Source organism: Saimiri boliviensis, chromosome 4 (assembly GCF_048565385.1).
Source record: "Saimiri boliviensis isolate mSaiBol1 chromosome 4, mSaiBol1.pri, whole genome shotgun sequence".
Lineage (NCBI taxonomy): Eukaryota > Metazoa > Chordata > Mammalia > Primates > Cebidae > Saimiri > Saimiri boliviensis.
Genome location: NC_133452.1, coordinates 117269041 through 117294876, shown reverse-complemented (window position 1 = coordinate 117294876; position 25836 = coordinate 117269041). Strand labels below are relative to the sequence as shown.

Below are 25836 nucleotides of genomic sequence, written 5' to 3'. Positions count from 1 at the left end.
GGGAGGCAGGCAGAGCAGGGTGTTGGATCACAGCAGCGCAATCTTACTGGAATACTTGACCCAGCCTAATCTGATAGACTGGAAAAGCAAAGGAAGTCCACAACGGATGGGGTAGGTGGCCCTAGAGATCCAAGTCAATTTCAGAGGTACTTCTTCACCAAAACGAAGTTTGGCCCTTGTGTAGGTGGAATGTAATTAGCAGAACTCCTCACCAGGTTGCAAGAATGGCTGACTCTGCATAAAAGTTGACTAGCCGCCCAAATGACTTTAATTTACTGGCACTGGTGCCCAGCTGGGATAATTGGTTGGCTGGACACAACTTACCACATGATGTTATAGCCTTTCTATTTAGATGTATGCTTGCCTGTGAATGTCTACGATAGCTTTTACGTAAAGGTGTATGCATCAGCAAACAAAACACACTGCCATAGGCCCGAAGTGAAGCGAAGGAGGAAATTCCTGGGATGGCTTAACCTGAGTCCACCGGGAGTGTGGGTGCATGTTTCACCACTCATTTAAACATAGCTTTGCATGTTTCACCACTCATTTAAACATCGCTTGCAATGTAGTCAAGATACTACTTGTGAGAACGAACACCATCATCTTTTTCCAATTTAGTATGTGTTGCTGAGTTATCGTCTACCTAGAATCTACTTCCGGCTAGCAGCCTGCTGTAGAGAAAAAGTAGGATGGTCCTTCCTGCCCAGGCAGAATAAGAAGGGAAGAAGAGAACAGGGGAGAATACAGTTTTAATTGGAACTGATACCATCATAAGCTGGCTTTAAGCCCTCTATACCTGCAAATGTTTGGATTTCACTCTTTCTCCCTCAATAATTCATATCCCTGGGGACTTCTGTCATAGTTTCCTTAAAGTGAGTAGAGATATCGCTTCCAGGTTGATAGCTCTATTACAGGTTGTATAGAGCACCCTTGACATAAATAACTGCATCGCAGAAAAAGACTCCATTTATATTTCAAAAGGAATCGTGCCAAAAGGGACCAAATGTTCACCTAATCAATAGAGACTCCACCCAACCAGATAAGGACATAACCAGGCACAATCTTTACTTTCAGCCATCACCAGAGGACTCTGAGGCTATAAAAAGAGTAGAACTTCACCAGCTCGAGATAGTCATCTTAACAAACACTGTCTTGCTGTCACTCATGATCAGCATCCAGCATCTGCCACCAAAGGCTCTGCTCAAATCAAAAACTCTTCCTTGCAAAGTGTTGATATCCGTCCTGATCAGCCCAGGACACTCTCCTTGTCCATGTTGCTCTCCTTAGATTGGTTCATTAACCCCATTTTCCTAACCCTTCTCTTGACGTTAAATGTTATTTTGGTTTGGAATCTTTAGCCTATAATATTTATGTGTTGATTAAGTATACTGCTATATATGGTTTGCAATATTGACTGACTTGTGGAGTGGCTAGAGCTTTGTGTCCTTGGCTCTGACTACCAAATGAATGGGTAGTACTAAGGAAAATTACCTCCTTCGGACATTCATACAGCTCATGGCTTTTACAATTGAAATAGCATCAATAAAAAAGTCTGTGGAAAGACACAAACTTTCGGGGACTTGGGCCTCTAACAGGTAGTCACTTATATCTCCTCCATAAGTCCTAGAGCATACTGAGGTACGCTTAATTATGCCTTTTCCTGCTGAGGTCTTGTGACCTTCTTCTGGAAGCTCACTTAAATTGGAGGAGAGGTCTAAGAAAACTCCAAGCCAGTCCTTTCCCTTTCTTCAAATAGTCTAAATCCTCTCTGTAGGAATGATGATACATATCCTGCACTAACAACTTTGGGAACACAGGCCAATCCCAATGTAGCTCCATTCTACTAGTTTTACAATCAAAGGAATCAGCCCTTCTTGATTATACCCAAGAAAGTCAGCCCCTGACTCCACAGTTCACTGTAGTGCTCTCTACTGGGTCAGACACTAGCCCTCTGTGTCTCTCAATTTCAGGGGCCATATTTCAAATTCTCCAAGTAGCTCCCTTGAGGCCTCACTTACTAGGCTAAAGGTTAGAAGGTAACACCCCACTACAACCCACCCACTCCTCCACTCCACCCACAAACACACCACTCTTTGGAGTTAAGGATGGAATTCCACAGATCAGCAACAGTTCTCATTAAATAAATCTGTTCATGAACCTTCTCTTGCAGAAATTTGTAGAAATTTTATTTGGCTGAGTGGTCTAAGAGTTATAGAGTAAATTATTGAATCCCTTTTAAATTATGCATATAAGGGAGAATTCAAAATTAGAATGCAGACAAGTAAATATAAAAATCTGGCCCTCCTCCATGGAAGCCCTGAGGCCTCCGTTTTCTCTGGGGATGGAATCCAGGTCTTTTGCCCACCTGGAGGTGAGAAAGAGATCCCAGAATCAGGACACAGTGAAAGGGTGCTGGAGCTGAAAGGAAAAATACTCCCCTAAGAATTTTGAGGAAAGTCAAAATTTCCTGAAATGTCCCATTACTGGCAAACCCTGCCATCTCCATGACTGCAAGCTCTTGTTAGCCTGCTGGAGGATGAGATACCATGGGAGGAGAGCCAAAGTGCTCCAGTTGACAGCCAACCCAAGCCCAGAACCAGAGCTGCCTAGTCAACCAGCAGCTAACCACATATGCCTGAGGGAACCCACCTGAGCCCAGGAGAATGTCCCGGCTGAGCCGTGCCCAAATGGCTGAGCAGCTCCATCATGAGCGAATAAGTCTTGCATGGTTTGTTATGCAATAGTTAACTAATGTATATACCCAGTGTGAATGGGATGGCAGGATTCAATAACAGGTTGATTACTAGTTACCTGCAAATAGAAGGCACCCTACAGGTGGAGATTTTATTTCCCCTTACTTAAAGTTGGATCTCTTGTAAGGTAGTGGTGAGTTATACAGAAATGCATGTAGATGTGTGCATGTGATTGGTGCTTAAATTACATAGTCTTCCACACCACAGGAGGAAACAGCCACGGCCTGACCATTGGAGCCAAGGCCAAATAGCAAATAGCAAGGTGAGAATTTCACCTTTAATCTATTTCCTCCATATGTACACTTTGGAGGTCAAGGCTGTAGACAGATCTGAAGACACTGAGTTTCCTTTTAGAAGGCCCTTATTATCCTTTGTTTACTGTCTGATCTCTGGATGGTAGATGGGCATCAGGTGTGCAGCAGTGGTACCTATGGACACTTTCTTCTTGCAGCCCCCACTTTCTAGGGGCAAAATCTCTTACCCTTGGGCCTGAGGAGAGATTTTGGGAGGCAGAGGCTGTTCCCTCACTTCTGGCAGAAAAGAGTGTTTCAGGCCCTTCACCTTCCTTAGCTCAAGGGAGTCAGAGCCCTCACAGCTGCACTTAAGTGTGGCGGCTGCTGGCCACATGGGACTACTGAGCACATGGAATAGGCTGCTCTGAACTGACATATGCTGAAAACTTAAAACATAGACAGAGTTGCCAAGATTTAGTACCAAAAGATATACTTCATAAACAATTATATATTGATCACATATTAAAATGATAATATTTTGGATATATTGGGTCAAATAAATTATTATGATTAAAAAAATCTTCCCCACTCCTTTAAATTATATGTGAAATTGGAGCTTTTACTGAATCTGGACTAAATATTTTTAACATTTGATGTGCCCTTTATTGAATTAAGTCCATTTAATAAACTGGTTGCCTCTGACTACCAAAGTTGTATTGGGCAGTTGCTTGACTTTTAGGTCAGAAAGCCTTGTATTTCTGTGTTGCTGATAGGAGCTACTAGTTACAAGGGAATAGTAATTTGCATCAGCAAAATGAGTAGAGGGAGAAGAAAAAGTCATTTTGGGTAGGTAGCGGCATGCTTATCAACCTTGTCTTTATTCTTAAGTCTAGTCATTTAACATATAGATCAGCCCAACAAGAACTGAACACATTCTCTTGAATGATGTTTTTTAATCTAAAAAGCCTCTGAATCAGACCAGAATTTTTTTAAAAAATAATACTTTTCTTTGTTTTGTGTAATTACAAAGGGAATACATGCTTATTTACAAATATTTCAACTATGAATAATTTAGAAATAAAAATGGTTCTTACAAATTTTCACAATCTTTCCTACCCTAAAATACTTCTTTTTAAGAGCTTCTGGGGCTTTTTATATGCACATTCTGATGTGTTCAGTGAGAATGTAGAAAACTAATAGCCCTTTCCTGTTCACCTGTGGTTACTGTAGAATGTACTTACTTAATCCCTCACCCAGCAACTCATGGAAACATACCAGAATTTCTGGGGACTCTGTTCCATTTTAAGTTCAAAGAAATGGTCGTAAAAAACTAGTCAACCCCAAGAGGTTTATTAAGAGAAGGTATCTGTCATGCCAGACCCCTATTGACTTCAGTAGGAGTGGCACTATGTTCAAGAGGCTGAAGAAGAGACCTAGAGCCAGGAAGACATAGGGGTTATTGAATTGAGGAACTTACATATAAGGAGAACATAGAGAAGAAACACTACCATTTGTGAAAAGCATGCAGTTGATACAGCATTTTCACTTAGCACTCTCCCCTCAACAACAACCTGGCAACCTTCATTTAACCCAAAACAAAAGGCTTTAATCCCCTATATGGCCTGTGTTCACACAATGGGCCAGAAGTTCAGATATTCCTCATGGATAAGGAATAAATCTTTGGGTTGGCCACTTCTGGACTCCGTAGCTTGGAACTGTGAGCACACATTCTCAGACCATAGAATCTTTCTCAGAGTATGCTCAAGTTAAGTTATTGCTGTCAGGTATGTCTGCCATAGAACATTCCAGAAAAACTTCTATCAAAACCTAAACTCCCTTGGCTATATTAAGAGAGCTAATGGCCTGTGAAGAAAAGCAAAGTTTATGAAAGAGCAACTATTTCTGCCCTCATTCCTCCATCCCTCAACTATTGAATGGTTCCCCTCCTCTAGAGCCAGCTGAGGGAAGACACAGAAAAGAATTACCCATAAAGTTGAAAGGAGGGTGTGACCTGAATTTTGGAAGAGGCTCTGCCTCTTGTAACTGCTGCGGATGGCTTGCACATAGAAATTCCCAGTATCTTGGTGCAGAAAGGGTATGGACTAGCCCCTCCTCATATTCCTTGAAACATGCACAGACACACACACACACACACACACACACACACACACACACACACACAGACACATGCCCATTGAACTCACTGAATGCTTTGGTGGATTGCCCCTGAAAGTCACCCTATTTGTGTGCTTATTCCTGTGGAGAGATACTGAGAGATGCAACATCCTCTGCTGAGGGAGGCATATATGGGAGCGGCCCCAAGGTGGGGAACCAGACCAGGCAATGACAACCTACAGAAAGGTCATTTTCAAGACTAAACCAGACAAAGATAGAACCAAAACAATAAGAGTACCATGAACATAGATGCCAAAACTATTAAGAAAATAGTTCATGAAGTAAGGACAATCCTCTTCTAATCTTTACCCTCCATGGCATTCAGTGAGTACCCCTCCTGGAACTGGTGGATTGGCAGTGGGTTTGAGGACCGGGAGGTATAAGAGTGCTGTCTCATTCCCTTTATGAGGTGCTTTTAGAGAACCAAGGATAGAATTATGATCAAGTGGCATAAACTGGGAGACAAAATTTATAAAAAAATAATCTTATGTAGGAATTGGTGAAAAGAACAAAAAGAATACAGAAAGTATTAACAGAAAAGAAGAACAGCCTGGAGGAAAAATTTATTTCAGTAAGACATAAAAGAATGCTGAGTGCGGTGGCTCATACCTGTAATCCCAGCACTATGGGAGGCTGAGGCAGGCGGATCACCTGAAGTCAGGAGATGGAGACCATCCTGGCTAACACGGTGAAACCCTGTTTCTACTAAAAATACAAAAAATTAGCCAGATGTGGTGTCACACACCTATAGTCCCAGGTACTTGGGGGACTGAAGCAGGAAAATCTCTTGAACCTGAGAGGTGGAGGTTGCAGTGGGCCAAGATCATGCCACTGCCCTCCAGCCCGGTGACAGAGCAAGACTCCATCTCAAAAGAAAAAAAAAAAAAAAGAAAGAAAAAGAAAAAAAAGAAATGAGATAAAAAGAATCAGGAAAGAAACTGTTCTCTTCTCAAAACCAAGAAAGAGGACATAGACTTAACTAGGGCTTGAACTGTAGTTTAGAAGGGTGGATGACTTAAGCCTACTTCAGGGTCTAAAATCTAAGAGACCCGTAGAAATAACTTCACAACTTAGCTTCTGAAAGTGGAGTCAAGCTAACTGCATAATGAGGACTAAACTAGTGGATACAATTTGTAATTTGAAATTTTTTAATGTATTTAGACCACAGTTTAGCTATGCATCTAAATAACTGTGTGTTGTACCATTGGATGTTAACATGTTGATGTTTTTAAAACATAGCTGATTATTATAGACCCAATTTTTAAAATTTATTACCTGCAAACATTGAACTATCCAGGTCCAAGTAAAACTCTTGGAAAGCCTTAAAATTTCTCTTTCCAACTGTCATTTTTTCTGTGCTTTCACTGCTAACCAATAATCCTCCTTCTGATTGACAAATTCCTTCCTTAGGGATTTTAATTCCTTCAGTCGTGCTACAGTTAAGCATTACTGGCCTCAGATCCCAGTGACTTTGTGCAAGTCTGTCATGATCCATAATGTGTTTATTTAGAATTTAGCTTTCTATTGTGTTCTGTGTAGTGCCTATACTTGATCTTCTGTCAAAAGGATTTAGCAATGATCCACGGTAAACATTAATGTGGTGCTGAGGAAGTTTGAGTACACCTGCCTTTTCTTCCCAATACTACATGATCTCCTTTTTCCTCCTAATCCTTCAGTGTCATCTAACTAAACTGGCCATCACAACCCTAAGACATTTCTTCTTTTGTGATAGGTTTTTGTGTTTATAAGACCACGGGAACAAATGTTTGAGAGACCCATTTGGTTCTGCTAGTTGCTCATTTACATATAATCCTGTAGGAAGTCAGAAGTTTTGCACAAGAGCCAATCTATGAAAAATAAAATATTTATGGTCTATATTTTGTCATTCAAAATCAAAATGGCTGTTTTTGAGACCCAACATATAAAGTATATTCAAAAACCTACTTCTGGCTCATGCCTATAATCCCAGAACTTTGGGAGGCTGAGGCAGGTGGATCACCTGTGGTCAGGAGTTCAAGACCAGCCTAGCCAACAGGGTGAAACCTAGTATCTACTAATACAAAAATTAGCCAGGCGTGGTGGCTCATGCCTGTAGTTCCACCTACTCAGGAGGCTGAGGTACAAGAATCTCTTAAATCCAGAGAAAGACGTTGTAGTGAGCTGAGATCATGCCACTGCACTCCAACCTGGGCAACGGTGAGATTCAGTCTCAAAAAAAAAAAAACACCTAGTTTATTTATTTCACTGAATAGAGAAAAAAATGCAAGGAAGAATATCACTGAAATGTTAATATCTAGGTGTTTTTTATTTGTAGACAGAGAGACAACTTTCTAATTTACCAACATAAAATTAAATTGCACACAGTATCATGATGTGAATTGTAAAGTTTACATTTCCATGTTTCTATAATTATAAACTCTCAATGGCTACTGTTTATAAACTTTTCTTCTCCTAATAAAACAAACATTTCCATGTACACTAATAAGAAATGTTCGTTTTTTTCTTAAGATTTTTCTTCTGCATATGAAAAAAATGATTTATTCATAATTTAGACACATTGAATACCTCTAAGTATTTTTTATTGTGTCAATTCCTAAACCTATTGTGTATTTCAAAGTATAAAAATAAATTTGCATATACAACTCAACCATAAGGTGATGTCAAAGTCAGTTTACAATATGAGTAGAAATTATAACAACTGCTTTTTATTTATGACACTTAAAAACGATCTATAGCACACTCAATAGTTTTATCAAAAAAATGCTCTTTTTTTGTAGCATGAGTTGCTCTTTTTTCAAACAATAGGATTTCTCTCCTGACTCAATTATCTATACTTTTTCAAAGCATGATTCTGTTTGCTTTATTTCTAGGCAGAGTTTTTCAGCTTATATTTGAATTCAAAGTGTAACCTTTAGTATTTAATTCCGTATGCTAATGACTTATAGTCATAACATTTTATAAAACCAATTGGTCTTATTAGAATTTATTAGGCTACAGTAACTCATTTCTTAGTAACCATTTGTGTAGCCCAGGCGTCCCCAAACTTTTTACGCAGGGGGCCAGTTCACTGTCCCTCAGACCGTTGGAGGGCTGCCACATACTGTGCTCCTCTCACTGACCACCAGTGAAAGAGGTGCCCCTTCCTGAAGTGCGGCGGGGGGCCGGATAAATGGCCTCAGGGGGCCACATGCGGCCCGCAGGCCGTAGTTTGGGGACACCTGGTGTAGCCCTAGTGAAATAATTTGAAATCGATCTTTAAATTTTTAAACAATTGATGGTGACTAAAGACATTTACCTTTACATTATCGTTTGCTGCCAAATATATTCTGTAATATTTTTCATTGTTTTGTATAATCTTTATTATATTGTTTTTAATGTAATAAAGATATCAAGTAGGGAATGTAAACTGTTACCTAAATCCTGTTGTTAAATTTTTTTTTTTTTTTTTTTTTTTTGTATTTTCAGTAGAGATGGGGTTTCACCATGTTGACCAGGATGGTCTCGATCTCTTGACCTCGCGATCCACCCACCTCAGCCTCCCAACGTGCTGGGATTACAGGCTTGAGCCACCGCGCCCGGCCTTTTCCCAGCTAATTTTTTTTTTTTTTTGTAAAAATATTTTAAATTAAAAATATCGTATTAGTTTGTTTTTATGCTACTGATAAAGACATATATGAGACTGGAAGAAAAAGGAAGTTTAATTTGACTTACAGTTCCACATGGCTTGGGAGGTGTCACAATCATGGCAGAGGGCAAAAGGCACTTCTTACATGGTGGAAGCAAGATAGAACGAAGAAGAAGCAAAAGTGGAAAGCCTTACTAAATCCATCAGATCTTGTGAGACTTATTCATTAACACGAGACTAGCACAGGAAAGACCAGCCACCATGATTCACTTACCTCCCACTGGGTACCTCCTACAGCAAGTGAGAATTCTGGAAGATACAAGTCCAGTTGCGATTTGGGTGGGAACACAGCCAAACCATTTCATTCTTTCCCTGGTCTTTCTCAAATCTTATGTTCTCACATGTCAAAACCAATCTTGCCTTCCCAACAGTCCCCAAAAGTCTTAGCTCATTTCAGCATTAACTCAAAAGTTCACAGTTCAACACCTCATCTGAAACAAGGCAAGTTCATTCTGCCTATGAGCCTAAAAAATCAAAAGCAAATTAGTTACCTCCTAGATACAGGGGGGTACAGGCATTGGGTAAATACAGCCATTCCAAATAGGAGAAATCGGCCAAAATGAAGGGACTACAGGCCCCATGGAAGTCTAAAATCCAGTGGGGCAGTCAAGTCTGAAAGCTCCAAAATAATCTTCTTTGACTCCATGTCTCACATGCAGGTCACTCTGACGTAAGAGGTGGGTCCCCATGGCCTTGGGCAGCTCTGCCCGGGTGGTTTTGCAGGGTACAGCCTTTTGCCCAGCTGCTTTGACAGGCTGGCATTGAGTGTCTGTGGCTTTTCCAGGCACACAATGCAAGTTGCGAGTGAATCTACCATTCTGGGGTCTGGAGGACTGTAGACCCTTCTCACAGCTCCACTATGCAGTGCCCCAGTAGGGCTCTGTGTTGGGGCTCTGATCCCACATTTCCCATCCACACTGCATTAGCAGACATTCTCCGTGACTGTCCCGCCCCTGCAACAAACTTTTGCTTCAACATGCCAGCATTTCCATATATCTTCTGAAATCTAGGTGGAGGTTCCCAAACCTCAATTCTTGACTTCTGTGCACATGTAGGCTCAATACCACCTAGAAGCTACCAAGGCTTGCACCTTGCACCCTCTGAAGCCACTGCCAGAGCTGTACCTTGATCCCTTTTAGTCATGGCTGGAGCAACTGGGACACAGGACAAGTCCCTACAAGGCACATGGCACATGGACCCTGGGCTCAGTCTACAAAACCAGTTTTTCCTCCTATGCCTCTGGCCTGTGATGGGAGAGGCTGAGGTTTCTGACATGCCCTGGAGACATTTTCCTTATTGTTTTGGGAATTAACATTCAGCTTCTAGTTATTTATGGAAATTTCTTCAGCCTGCTTAAATTTCTCCTCAGAAAATGGGATTTCCTTTTCTATTGTACTGCAAATTTTCCAAACTTTTATGCTCTGCTTCCCTTATGAAACTGAATGTCCTAAGCACTCAAGTCACCTCTTGAATGCTTTGCTGCTTAGACATTTATTCCACCAGATACCCTAAATCATATCTCTCAAATTTAAAGTTCCACAAATCAGTAGGACCAGGAAAAATGCCACAACTCTCTGCTAAAACATAGCAAGAGACACCTTTATTCCAGTTCCCAAGTTCCTCATTTCTATCTGAGACCACCTCTCCCTGGACTTTGTTGTCCATATTGCTATCAGTATTTTGGGCAAAGCCATTCAACAAGCCTGTAGGAAGTTCCAAACTTATCCACATTTTCCTTTCTTTTTCTGAGCCCTCCAAACTGTTTCAGCCTCTGCCTGTTACCCAGTTCTAAAGTCGCTTCCATATTTTGGGGTAAATTTTCAGCAGTGCCCCACTCTACTGGTACCATTTTTTTTTTTTTTTTTTTCTTTTTTTTTTTTTGAGACAGAGTCTCACTCTGTCACCCAGGCTGGAGTGCAGTGGCACAAACTAGGGCTCACTGCAACCTCTGCCACCCGGGTTTAAGTTACTCTTCCGCCTCAGCCTCCCGAGTAGCTGGGATTACAGGCACCTGCCACCATACCTGGCTAAATTTTGCATGAGGTTTCTCCATGTTGGCCAGGCTGGTCTAGAACTCTTGACCTCAGGTTATCTGCCCACCTCGGCCTCCCAAAGTGCTGGGATTATAGGCATGAGCCACCACACCCAACCATCATTTTGTAATAACATTTTATTTTCTCTAGTTTGCATTATTGTAAGAATGCAGTATATAAAACATACAACATACAAAATGTGTGTTAATCAACTATTTATATTATTGGTAAGGCTTCCAATCACCAGTAGGGTATTACTAGTTACATTTTTGAGAACCAAAAGTTAGAGGCAGATTTTCAACTGCAAGGGGATTCAGCATCACTAACCCCTAAATTATTCAGGGGTCAACTGTACTTAGTCAACTGATTATAGTTATTTATCATATCTACAAAATACCTTCACAGCAACACATGGCATTTGAATAGTTGAGTATTATAGCCAAGCCAAATCAACATTAGAGATGCCTTTCTGGATTCTGAATTGAGAGATATGGATAATGATGATGCCACTAATTAAGATAGGGAATATATGAAGAAGAGAAGATTAAGGGTGAGGAATGACAAATAAACTGTATTTCTTAGATTCTAAGATGTAATTTTCTCCTTTACATTTTAACATCTCTGATGTTAGGATGAATCTTTAAATTGATGGGATCTTGCCATTATAAGTGGTGTTTTTTTTTTCTTAATAGTTTATAAAATGATGGTGCATCTTACAGTCAATGTCACTTTAGATTGAAGAAAACAAGGTAGTGTATTTGATTTAGTGCCTTGGATTTGAGGTGCCTGAGGAACACAGATAACTCTAGTTCATAGAATGTATAGGCAGGAAATTCAGCCAAGGGACCTGCCACAGAGATGTTTGTCATCTGTACTCAAGTGAAAGCTGAAGCAATGGAAATGCAGAAAATTCCCAGGAAAAACTGGTAGAAGTGAGAATAATAGTCAGCTAAATAGACAACCCTAAAAAACCAGCAAACCTTAAGGAGAGAATATAAGGGAAAAAGTGGTTAGAAATAATAATCAGACTACAGCATAGAAACAAAAAGAGAAGATACTTTTTAAAACTAATGAATAACTGTCAGTACCACATGCAGTGAGAGGACTATTAAGTGCCCAATGAGTGTGGCAACATGAGTGGGGGGTCATTAATAAATTTTCTAGAATAATTCCTTTGGAATGGTTAGGAAGCAGACAGGTTGCACTGGATTGAGGAATGAAGGAGAATTAGGGCAGCAGAGGTTATTAATGTAAAATATTCTTTCAGTAGACTTGACTAAAAGGGATGGAATAATGAAAAAGTTAAATAGGATAAGGTCAACAGTGATTTCTGCAGAAGTGACTCAGATTTGAACTCATTTCGAGGAAACATAGAAAAGGCATGGGCCACTCTTATGTTACTAAACCAAACAGGAGTCCCATTGTTCAGTGCAGTAAGGCCAAATATTCACATCGAGGTTGCTTTGCAGCGGGAGAAAAGAGGGCCTTTATTAGCAGGGTGCCAAGCAAGGAGAATTAGGCAGCTGAGATGTAAGACTTGACCTTCTAGACGGCTTGCAAGCAAGGGTTTTTAAAGGCAGAGGTAAATTTCAGAAAAGCAGAATTTACAGGCAAAATTATAAATCAACGTATAGAGGTGATACATTGGTTTGGCCTATAAAGGTGGATGCTGAGTCAGGTGGGGAAGGGCGCTTCCAGGTCATAACTGAATTCAGAGATTTTTCAACTTGAAATTGGTTAAAGAAGAGAATCTTTGTTTAATAATTTGGGATCAGGGCCAGGTACAGTGGCTCACACCTGTTATCCTAGCACTTTGGGAGGCCAAGAAAGGTGGATCACAAGGTCAAGAGATCACGACCATCCTGGCCAACATGGAGAAACCCCGTCTCTACTAAAAGTAGAAAAGTTAGTTGGGCATGGTGGTGCGTGCCTGTAGTCCCAGCTACTTAGGAGGCTGAGGCAGGAGAATAACTTGAGCCTGGGAAGTAGAGGTTGCAGTGAGCTGAGAGACTCTGTCTCAAAAAAAAAAAAAAAAAAGAAAGAAAGAAAAAATAATTTGGGATCAGAAGAAAGAAATATCAAGCCTGGCCTATGGCCATGACGTTCTCTAGGCCCCTCAGAAGAAATTTAAAGCAAAGAATGGTGGCAAGAGTTCAGTCCTCAATTACCTCTTATCGGAGGTCTACATGTCAGTGGATCCATTTGGTGGGGGTCCCAGTTTCTAAGAAACAACTCAGGGGCCTATATTATGATGATCTCTTTAGTTTCTATAGGGCAAAACTGCCTTTGCAAAATTATAATTCAGGAAATTATGACAATGACAGAAATCAGACCTAAGTTGACTCCATCTGGCTCCTAATCTTTAAACTGTTCTTATTCATTCCTGGGCATAGGCCAAACTAATTTTGAGAAGGAATTCAGTTCATGGTTTGACTCTGAAGGAACACTGATAATAGCCCTTTCCTGAAAAGACCCCCTTCTTGCCTGGGGACCAGTCTGCCTTTGCAGGACTAACAAATTAGCTACAAGTTTAGAAGTTATAGTTTAGGGGCATGCAGCCTCTGGCTCCAAGAGTCTGAACCTCCCCAAATTGCTGAGGATAACATCACTACTATAAAACCTGAGATGAGTGTGTGAGATATTTTGTAAACCCTGCACTGGATGGATCAGCCAACACCACCCAGACCAGTAATCTAGCTCAGCCAGTTCTGCCATCACACCCAGCAAGGGAAGACATTAAGAAAACCTAACTTCAACCCCCAATGCTTCCATCTCCAACATGACCAATAAGTGCTCCCCACTTCCCAAGCCCCTACCCACAAAATTATCTTTAAAAACTCTGATCCTCGAATGCTTGAGGAGACTAATTTGAGTGATAATAAATCTCCAGTCTCCTGTACAGCTGGCTCTGCATGAATTACTCTTTCTTCATTGCTTTTTCCCTCTCTTGATAAATTGGCTCTGCCAAGGCAGTGGGCAAGGTGAACCCATTGAGGGGTTACAAGGAAACCAAACATCTCAAAAGTAATTCCCTTGGAACTACTATTGCCTTCTTGCTTATCAAGTTGCTCAATGACTTCTCAGGAGTAACTAGGTGCCTGGAAATTTCCTTAAAGGAATCCAATAATTTTCTTTATTTCCATGCTCATCAAGGGGAGCGGGCAGCAGCTCGTTAAGAAGGGTTCTTGCTTTGTCTCACTTAACACATGAATTTAAGTCTATCAGATCATGTGTTTTTGACAACTTCAACTCTGAAGAAATAAGATAGTCAGAAAAAAAGGAGTCAATCAGTCAGGGTTCAAGCAAGGAACGGGGGTAGGGCATCTAAAAAGGTGATTCTGAAGAGTTCAGTGACTGGATTATTTACAAAGATGTGAGCAGGAAAAAGGGAGACTAACCCTAAAGTTGTCAAAACAAGAAACCATTACCACCTTTGAAAGGACACTCCCTTTCTCGGAAGGAGAATTTACTGGAATCTGAAAAGACCTATACACTTAGAGAAGAACTTTCTAGTAGCCGTAGTCAACCTACAGTCCCCCAAGAAGCGAGCCAGGGGATTAATACTCTATTACTCTTTTTGAATGTGCTTAACGGGAAACCAGAAGGCAAGGGAGCCTATTTGTCACAAACATAATGATCAGCCTCCTGGGGCACAGAGCAGAGTGGAGAAGGGTGGAATCTGTATCTGAGGAGCAAATGGAAGACACTCAGCAGAAGGGGAAAGACTTGTTTAAATAGAATAGCACCCAGGAAAACAGGACTCCTGGTGAAGACAAAGAGGGCATTTTTCACAGATACTTTGTGTTCTAGCAATAGTGAAAAAACAATGCTATTTCAGTTTTAGAGTAGTTAATGAGAAACTGATATTTCTAAATAAGAAAAGGCCCAACATCCTTGTTTTAATTTAAGTTTACTATTCATTTTGTATTGTGCAAAATGAAGATGGCCAGTGATATCCATAGTTCAAAAAGATTCTAATTATTTGCAGAATAACTAAGTATATAATGTTTCAGCTTTATATTAAAAAACAGCTTTGCTATTAAAAGGATGTTTCTAATTTTTAAAATATGAATAAGTTAATGTTATAAAAAATACTACTGGTTAGGTTTAGCCCTGAAAAAAAAGAAGGAACAATGTTAAAATTTTTATAGGTCTGTAGTATTACCATTTAATTTTGAAATGAAAGGTTTGTTTATTTAAATTTGGGGTTATATTTGATTTTGCTTTGTGATATACTTTATCAAATATTGATAGACCGAATAACTTCAGTAATGTTAATTCTGTATTTATTTCATTTTTTTTAGCATCACATATACGTAACTTTTGCCGAGACGGCTTAAGAATTGTACCAAATGAAAAGCCAATGCTATTTCTATAAATACAAACTTAGTAAAAAACAATCTGGAACCAATAAGATAACAAATTTTGACTTTTAAAATTACTTGTATCAATGCATAAACATATGTCCACATGGATACTTTCTAGATTGTCATCTCAGAGAAGCCTTTTCTCATATTGAAATGGAATGCAGATTTGGTAGTTAAATTTGATAGTGAGAAATAAAAATGAAATTCTAAGCCCTCAGCAGACTGAATGGACCTCTCTCTTGGCCAAGGGGACTCCAGAGTAATCTTGGAAGCTGAATTCACAGTCAGGACAGAATAGATGGTTGAACATGCCTCATTATAACCCCTCCCTTGCTAACCACCATTAGGCTTTCTACTCTAAGGGCTAAACAGAAACCAGACCTTTCAAAAGACTCCATTCTGATAGCTTATCTTCCCAGGTACAGAACAAAGACAAGATGAGATCAATTGTTCTTTTATCCTTGCCTGAGATACCTGCTTCCTCTATTCCCTTTTTCTTCACATGTTCACCTTATCTAATGTAAAATTTAGATTTATTGGGCTCTAACTAAAATCTCACAAGTATGTAATCATTAGTCTCACTGCTACCTCCCCGCCCCTTTTCTTAAAGGAAAATATTTAAATAATAAACTTCCTAAGAATCCCTTTGGAAAATACAGCCACAGAATGTGTCTGTGACTTGCATTTTAACCAGGTGCACCCTCAAGCTAGCTCAATAAACGTCAATAATCTGAGACTTATGTTTCAGTCACTCATTTTGGTCAACAGAAAACTCTCAAGAAATTCCCTTTTCATATCTTTTAAGCAGACTCACACACACACACACACACACACACACACACACACACACACACAGAGAGAGAGCTTTTTCTTAGCTAAGTCAGTATGCCAATTAGCATTTTACCAGTACTAGAATATGCTTAATTTTGAAGGGAAGATGGAGCTTCGTGAAAGATAGTGAGTTGGCCCATCATTTCTGATTATTACAACTCATCTTTCTTCAGGCCAGATTTTTTTTTCCTGACGTGTAAATACAAGTTTTCACAACTTTCTTGAAAACCATTCAGTCTTTACCATAACCATGTACCCAAATCAATCACCTGTTTACTATTATGTTATAATCTTGTAACTTATATGTTTCTGGAGCTTCTTTTAATCCAGTCTCACATTCAAAGAAACACCAATTGGGCATAAAAATATAATTAGAAGCAAGGGAAATTTTATTCATGCCCTTGAGAAATTACCAAAATGCAGTTAGGGTAATTATACTTTTAAGTTCTCTTTAGACCTCATCATATTCTCTCACATGTCTGCAGGGGCAGATTTACCATCACGCTAATGGAACTCTAACATCAATGACCCAGTTGCACAGGTGTTTTCCACAGTCACATGGAAAAAAAGTCCAAGCAATGTGTTCCCATCGACCTACGTGATTTTTTTGCAAATTTTTTGTAAGTAATGTATTTTCACTTCATTCTGTGGCGACCACTGTCTCTTTTCATTTTCACTTTCACATTTTGCCTCAGATGAGTATCATGGGAGTGGCTGCTGTTAAAACTTGTGTTTTGAATGAAGAGATCTCCCAAACAGGCTTTGTGTGAGCAACCTGGCTGTATTTTCACCTGGGTGCGGGTGGGTTGAGGTTGAAAAGGGTGTCAGCGAAGGGTGGTGGGATAGTAGTTGGTTTTATAGGTTTGGGGAGGGGGCAGTAGTGTTATAGAGTAAGATTAGTTACAATGGTGGGGGTAGGGGCAAGGAGTAGCATTACTCTAAGTTCAGTTACAGTGGAGGGTGTGGTAAGGTGTAAGAGTAGTTAAGATGGTAGGGTGGGGCGGGGGGGATATTCACAGAGCAAGAACAGTTAAGATGGCAGGGGGAGGAGTTTTCATGTTATAATAACAGTTAAGATGCAGGGTTAGGAGAGAAGCTTAATGCCTGGGGGAAGCTTCTCTGGGCGATCTAGAATAAAGACAAAGGCAGGAGGAGGAAGGAGGGCGGGGCGAGGTTGGGGGAGAGGGGTGAGGGGAGAGGGTTGGGGAGAAGGGGCAGGGGTGGGGGAAGAAGTGGGTAGGGATGGCAGGGCTGCGATCAGCCGAGTCAGGGAGAACTTCAGACTTTCTGTGTCCAGGCTTGCACATGGAGGCCTGACAGCTGCAAGCATTCTGAGGCTTCAGCCCAGGTTAAGCAGTGTTAGGGATGTATTTAGTTTAGGTTGAGTGGAATGTGTTTATATGGTTCATAGTTACTCTCATATTTATTGTTAGGCATCCACGTGTAGCAGTGGCTTCCAGGAATATTCTTATTGCCTATGATTACAATTTGATGTGTACTATGACACAAAGACAAGACCAGAGATTTGCATATTATGATAGGAATGTGTCTCAAACCAAGAAGTTTGTGGGTAGTGGACAAGACACTATTTTTGAAAGTGTAGAGGCAAAACCAAGGCTATTTTCTAGATTTTGTGCTGCCTCTAGTATTTGGCATCTCTTAAAATTTTCTAGTCTGTTTTTCTCATTCTCAATTAAAATTTACTTTTAAGTCTAACTTTGTATTCATACTTTTCTACTCTTTTTCTTGAGGAGGAGCTCCCACAAAGTCAAAAGTTTCAGTCTCCGCGATCTACCTTGCAGGTAAGAAAAAAATCTCGCTGCCGTCTCTCTGGCTCCTTCCCAGAAAACTTTTCTGACAGCCAGACAGGCTGTGTCTAAGCACCACCTCCTGCCAACAGTGCCCCATCACCACTCCCGTCTCCCTGTTGCGTTCTTACATACACCTCTCTTGCTCGCAAATCTCTTGCTAAGTATCTGTGTCTTCTTTTCCTTTAATAACTGCTTTCTTTTTAAGAAGTAGCTCTGTGTTTTGGAATTAAACGTAAATAAAATCCTCCATCTCTTCCACAATTAGTCATTGTTTCTCAAACTTGAGTAATGCATGAATGAATTTCTTTTAAATAGGAAAACATTTTAGGGGCAATCTAATGACAACTTAAATTATTTTCGTGATGCTATTTAAACAAGTAAAAATGTGAAACAGTGGATGCATGCCTTAATTTTATAGGCCCTATACAACTTTAAAACAAATAAAATTCAAGTGAAACTTAAAAAGAAAATAAAATCATGTTAATAACATTATTTTAATGTGATGCATAATGCCGTTTGGCTGAAAAAAAAAAAAAATCATCCAGTCCTGTATTTAATTGTAGAAAGATGCAGACTCATGTCTGGTTTTATAATTAATCTGTTTTGGGATTTTGATTTCAATAATGTAAATGTAGGAAATGACTGTTCCCATAAGTTGTGGTACAAAATGGTATTAACAGCTTCAAGTCTTTGTTTGCAAATTAAGTACACTCAGGACTTCTGCTTAACTAAGTCTCTGCCAGGAGCAATCCTGGAGTGCCAGTTTTATTGTGGAGTCACTTGATAATTGTTTAAATGTCTGTTTTTTCTTGGAGATAACATGAGTACTGACACTATTGTAATATGTATTAAATGGGTATGCAATCTAATTATTGCTGGAACTGGAAATCGAACTATTTGACATTGCATACTTTCTGCTAATGAAATATTAATTACAAAATGGGGTGTACATTATAGGATTCTTAAAATCATTTTTTCACAATGTGAATACTGTATAGCATTGACTATAGAGAGTCTTGTGAGGTTAGTAACCCTGTATTATCATGTAATCACAGGATCCATCAATTCTACCATGAAATTTTTTTGTTCCAAAAAATGAGAAACCACTTTCACACATTCATTTTGGTTGTTACCTGACCCTTACTAAGTGCAAGAGGGACAGAAAATATAAACTGCAAGATAGTACTCAGTTATCAGGTACTTCAAATGAACCAAATAATTTAATATATACTCGTATTAATTTTGTAAAATTTTTGTGAAAATAAAAATGACAGAATAAAAAATTGATTTAGAGAACTCTCAATTATTATTATTTTACTTTACTAAATAAGATAAATATAAAATGCTTTGTGTAATTTTAGCACTAAAGTTATTACTGTTGATTTAGGCTATTGTAATTGTTATGCTAAAATATTTTTTAGGCTCCCAAAACAATTATTTACATATTTTTAATGTGTTGTATACATATAAAATCAGACACTAGACCAGGCACGGTGGCTCACACCTGTAATCCCAGCACTTTGGGAGGCCGAAGTGGGTGAATCATGAGGTCAGGAGATCAAGACTAGCCTTGCGGCCGGGCGCGGTGGCTCAAGCTTGTAATCCCAGCACTTTGGGAGGCCGAGGCGGGTGGATCACGAGGTCGAGAGATCGAGACCATCCTGGTCAACATGGTGAAACCCCGTCTCTACTAAAAATACAAAAAATTAGCTGGAAAAAACTTGCCGGGCGTGGTGGCTCAAGCCTGTAATCCCAGCACTTTGGGAGGCCGAGGCGGGTGGATCACGAGGTCGAGAGATCGAGACCATCCTGGTCAACGTGGTGAAACCCCGTCTCTACTAAAAATACAAAAAATTAGCTGGGCATGGTGGCGCGTGCCTGTAGTCCCAGCTACTCAGGAGGCTAAGGCAGGAGAATTGCCTGAACCCAGGAGGCGGAGGTTGCGGTGAGCCGAGATCGTGCCATTGCACTCCAGCCTGGGTAACAAGAGCGACACTCTGTCTCAAAAAAAAAAAAAAAAAAAGACTAGCCTTGCCAAGATGGTGAAACCCCATCTCTACTAAAAATACAAAAATTAGCTGGGTGTAGTGGTGGGCACCTGTAATCTCAGCTACTCGGGAGGCTGAGGCAGAGAATCACTTGAGCTCGGGAGGCAGAGGTTGTAGTGAGCCAAGATTACACCACTGTGCTCCAGCCTGGGTGACAGAGTGAGACTATCTTAAAAAAAGAAAAAAAAACAAGACACTAGAAGAAAATAATTGAATAACCAAAAATTATAACACTAGGGCTCACACAAAGCCACTCACATGAAACAATTCATCTGTGCTTCAGAAAGTTAAGGGTTTGTAATCTACAAGATAGAAGCCTAAAGGTGTCTGGGCATCACATTATAACTTATCTTGACAATCTCTATACACATAGGTATTATATTGCAAACAGAATTTTGTGATTGGTAATTTGAATGTTGCTATGAGCATAAACCATTATAAATACTGACATTCATCTTTGTTTTGGGCAGACATAGTGGCCATCTGCCTCCCGTGTCCGCATCCCCTTTGAACCCTGCTCATAACCCTTTGTTGCAGGGAATAGTGGAACACATTAGTGGCCATCTTAAGTCTGGTATGATTCTGGTTTCTTGCCCAGATGATAAAATTGGGGAAGAGGAGCATAACCAGTCTATAGACTGCAAAGTAGGAAACGAGGGGGGCAGGCCCAGGAGTTTTGTCCAAAATGACAGTGAAGAAAAACTGAATGCAAATTCATAAAGTTCTAAATTTTGAAAAAAGAGAGAGAAAAGTAGTTGGCCAGTTAGTAAATAGAGAAGGAGAAGAAAGATGTACAGAAAGAAGATAATAGCAAATATCTGGCAATAGAACTAATGAGGCAGAAGTTGTGAGAAATTTAATCAACGTAGCAAATATGAAAAAGGATGAAAAGTATACTTAGTGGAAGAACTGATAGAATTAATTGGCTCCTGAATGACTTTCTAAAGGCGAGGCTGAAAAGAGCGCGGGTAGCATTGAAGTCCATGAAACTCAGCCCTACAGGAGAAGATTCTATTTATTTTGTGGGGCCTGGTTTGGGGAAATGTCCCGATTCCCAGGAGGCCAAGATGAATTAGCACAATTTCTGTTTTTCTCCTTTCCACATGGAGCTTTGTAATAAGCTCCACATGAGTTAAGATATTCTTAAGGAACTTCTGTCTTTGCAACAACAAAAGAGACTTAATTCATACAACCTTTTAAATAATTGTACAACACTGTTCTCATTAGGTAGCATATGAATTTACTGTGTTGTGTTAAAATGGTCCATTTAACTTATCGATTTCTTCCACTTCAGCTTCTAGGCCTGGGGTTATGCATGTTACCCACATCCTTAGTGTTGAGACACAGGAAATTATCCATAACTTTTTGCCTAATGAATGAATGAAACAGCCACTCTAAGAAACTACAAACAGATGCACTAGTCTTTAATCATTCCTATTTACAGTGCTTCATTTGCATAAAATAGGATGCTTAGTATAGCAAATATATGACACACATACACACACACATATTTTAATAAGGAGCACATATTTAATAAGTGCTCCTTCAGCTAACTCAGAAATGCAAGACAGAAAGTTTCTCTCAAATAGCTATTTTTATCTACGAAGAATTATTCAGGGCCTCTCTCACTTACATAAAAGCAGGGAAAATAGACTCACTGGTTGTGGGCATGGGAAAGGTGCAAGAAAACCTTTTATTTTGGATCAATGCTACCCACACTCTTTTCAGCCTCACCTTTACCCCTTAACTCTTTACCAAACATCTTGGTACACCATAGGTGGTTACCAGAGAGGAGAATCCAAAGCCTTCTGGGAGAAAAAGTGAATAAATCCCCAAACCTTATTCCCTGAGATACAAATTTCAGAAATTCAGCTATGTGAACCATCATAGTGGTTTTAATTAATGGCCTCACAGCTCAAAGAAGAGCAAGAAACCTTTTACATTAAGTCATTTGGGGAAAATTAGCTCCCTATACAAACGTGCCTAAGTTGGTCCTCAAGTTTTATGTGAGGATTTATTCTGACTTGACCTGGAAGGTGTCTCCTGACCCTGCCACAGTGGTTAGGCTTTAGAGAATAAGAACTGAGCAAGGGAAAGTTAATTTAAAAGAAAGACCACCTTGCCTCCCAATGTGGGGCACCATTATGACTTTGTACATGGCCCTGAACCAACAAGAGCTACCCTGCTGCAATGAGCAAGACTCCACCAAACCAGTCTCTCACAACAACTGTGAGTAATAACAGTAAGCAATGAAATTGTGTACTGTACTCACTCTCTGGCCCTGGCTCTCTGTGGCTAGAAGCATATTCAGGCTTTCAGAATGAGATGTCCTTGAGAGTTATTCAACGGCTGATGTGTGGGGTGGATGAGGAATGCCTCAAGAGGGTGATACTAAAATTCTTTATAATAGACACATTGGAGATTTAATAATTCATTTTAACATTGAAAGAGACACAACTACAGTGTACCCCAGTGTTGTGGAGCAGGTTAGGTGTATTTCTTTGAACAATTTTTACCTCTTTATGCATTTATTTGATTTTTTCTTTCTCCTTACAATCTCTTCTGCTTTACTCTTTTCAGTCTGAACTTGTTTGTAACAGGGAATGTTATCTTTCTTGCTTTGGTGTGTTATCCAGCTTGTCACTCCCACATGTCCTGGGCCCAGGCACGCCAGCAGCCTTGCTGCCCATTTCCCAGTGCTCCCTCCTTGATTGCTAAATGCCCATCTGCTCTGTTTGCCTTTTCTGGGGGTGCCTCAGCTGACACTTAAACAACATTCTCAGAAGCATATGCTGCCTCCCAGGCACACTTGCCTGACTTCCCTTCTTTGTCCAGTCGCCATAAAGAACAGATTGGAAGTCTCCAAATTCCAAATTCCAAGGCATTTTAGTCATTGCCTTTTGTTAGGAGCTATGCCTATCTATCCCATTATTCCACTTCAGAGCATGGCATGATGATATTTGTCTCTGTGATTATAATCTCCAAAGGTTAGTGCTCCACACCAAATATCTTGGTTTACCTTAATAATACATCATAGATCCGTGATATACTATAATCTACAGTTCTGTCTTGTGGACAACCTGTTTTTGCTAAAATAAAAGCACTTACTACCTCATAATAGCATAGTCTTTTACCATGGACTCTTAATTATTGATGTGGGTTTGAATTTGTATTATAAGCAAATTTTCTTATGTGTTTCAGTCTATTTCTGTACTTACTTTTCTTTGCATAGGTCTATCTATTCATACCAGCCAGTATCTCACTGGTTTTATGGGATATTGTATTATTTAGAAATGCTGGTTTTCCCTTGTTATGGGTTGAATTACATCTCCCCAAAACATGTAAGTTGAAATCTTAATCCTCACTACATCAGAAAAGTGACCTCATTTGGAGATAGTCTCTTTAGAGTGGAATCATATAAAATGAAGTCAATAGCATGGACTCTAATCCAGTTTAACTGGTTTCCTTACAAAACTGGAATTTGGAAACGGAGACTACATAGAAGGAAGACAATGTAAAGAAACATAGGGAGGGCCAGGCGTGGTGGTGTATGCCTGTAATCCTAGCTCTGTGGGAAGCTGAGGTGGAGGGATCACTTGAGGTCAGGAGTTAAAGACCAGCCTGTCCAACATGGCGAAACCCTGTTTCTACTAAAAATACAAAAATTAGCCAGGCATGGTGGCAGATGCCTGTAATCCTAGCCACTTGGGAGGCTGAGGCAGGAGAATTGCTCGAACCCAGGGGGAGAAAGTTGCAGTGAGTCGAGATGGCACCACTGCACTCCAGCCTGGGCGAAAGAGTGAAACACTGTCTTTATCATTTGCTAGGAAATAAAAAGAAACAGAGAGAGAAAATGGCTATCTACAAGCAAAGGACAGAGGCCTGGAACATCCTTCAGAAAGAACCTAACCCTGCTGATATCTGATTTTGGATCTTTACCCACCAGAACTGTGAGATAATGAATTTCCTTTGTTTAAGCCACCCAATTTGTAGTATTTTGTTATGGCAATTCTAGCAAACTAATACATTCCTACTTCTCTTCTTTTGCAGGATTACTCTAAGTAGTCTTGCTTTTCCTTTCAGTGGATATTTTAAAATTGACTTGACTTAAAGTTAACTCCAGAAAATAAAACTTTTTTGTGATTATATAGACATAAGATGTTTCTATGTACTCAAGTTTCAAGTCCACTTTCACATATTTTAGTAATATTTGAAGCTTTACTCATATAGGGTACTATAGTCTTAGTGCATATGTCCCTTTCAAATTCATATGTTGAAATCGTAACCCCTAAGCTGATGGTATCAGGAGGTGGGACGTTTGGGGATGTAAATAGACCGTGAAGGCAGAGCCTTCATATACAGGATTAGTGCCCTTATACAAGAGGCCCATGGAGGCTCATTAATCCTTCTACCATGAAAGGACACAGCAAGAAGGTGCTATCTGTGAGGAATGGGCTTCACCAGACATCAGATCTACTGGCACCTTAATCTAATACTTCCCAGCCTACAGAACTGTGAGAAATAAATGTTAGTTGTTTTCAAGCTACCCAGTCTATGGTACTTGTTACAACAGCCCAAAGACATAGGGTTTAAAAAATTCTTTTCAGATTATTTCTAAGTGTTTTTATTTTTTCTGTTTTAATTGTAAATAGATTTTTTCTACATTATGTATTCTAACTGAATATTATTTGTACATTTTGGCTGGATGCAGTGGTTCATGCCTATAATATTATATTTTATATTATATATTTTAAAATTTCAGAAATAATATTTGTATATTTTAAGGCTATTTGTTACTTTTAAACCTGCTTAATAAAATAGAAGTTTTCTCTATTTTTCTAAATTTCGAAACATCATTCAATTATTATTTCAAAGATTTTATAGAATTCCCTTATTAAAAATACTTGTAAAATGTTTTGTGGGTGGGTAGTTTTTTAAAATATGTATATAAGAACTTGGTCTTAAAGTATGTATGTCTAATTTTAATAGAGACTGCTAAAAAAAATTCTATATACCATGGGAAATAGTGTGTTGAATTTTCTGTTTTGTGGTTGCTTCTGGCAAATAGTGTTTTCCTAGCAAATTATCCCCTTAATTCATGTTTTAAACATTATTTGCAGAAGTTTGTGAAAGGTAGTTTAATTTTTAAAAGTCCTTTATTCAATGGTTATTTTCTCCTAATCATTTTTATTTTGTGTTCTTGATATTTGCCTATTTTCTTGAGTTTTTAACGACCCAGTATTTTTACTTATTAGTTTTATTATTTTTTCATTTCATTAATTTTTGCTTTTATCTTTCTTTTTATTGACATAGTTTTAAGATTATGATTTTTGCCTCAAATTGCTAATTCAGTTGCATCCCCAAGATTCCCTTATATGGTGTTTTTATTATTATTGTTTCAGAAATGCTGTGATATTATTTACCTTTCCCTTTTCAGCTGAGAACATTTTTTCATTGCTATATAACATCTACAGCACAGTACAAAAATTTTAAGTTTATATCTTGATGAATTTCTGCTTACACATATACTTTGTAACCACATCCAGATGGAGCTATGGAACATATATGGCACCCCAGAAAGCTTCCTTATGACCTTTACAAATTTACAACAGCCCATTTCTCATTACATAATTATTATCATGACTTCTATCATAATAGATTAATTTTGCCTATTTTTTTACCCTAATATTATATAGACCCACATAAGATATATGGCTAATAATTCAGACACTTCAGTAATCAGGGAAATACAAATTAAACCAAAAAATGAAGAACTCTTCTTACCTACATGATGGAAAAACACTTCAAAGTTGACAAATACTTGAAGGAAGGGTCGGCGAGGATGTAGAGTAATGAAAACTATTCTAGCAGCATCTCTGAAAATAATAGAGCATTATTGT

The 25836-nt window shown here is 39.2% G+C and overlaps 1 long non-coding RNA gene across 1 annotated transcript; it reads left to right on the top strand.

Moving 5' to 3' along the window:
• Nucleotide 1: 1 nt before the first annotated feature.
• LOC141584159 (uncharacterized) lies at nt 2-24539 on the top strand. Its single transcript, XR_012517098.1, has 4 exons — nt 2-111; nt 16563-16697; nt 17829-17879; nt 23764-24539. It is a non-coding gene; the product is annotated as an uncharacterized LOC141584159 (long non-coding RNA).
• Nucleotides 24540-25836: the final 1297 nt, after the last annotated feature.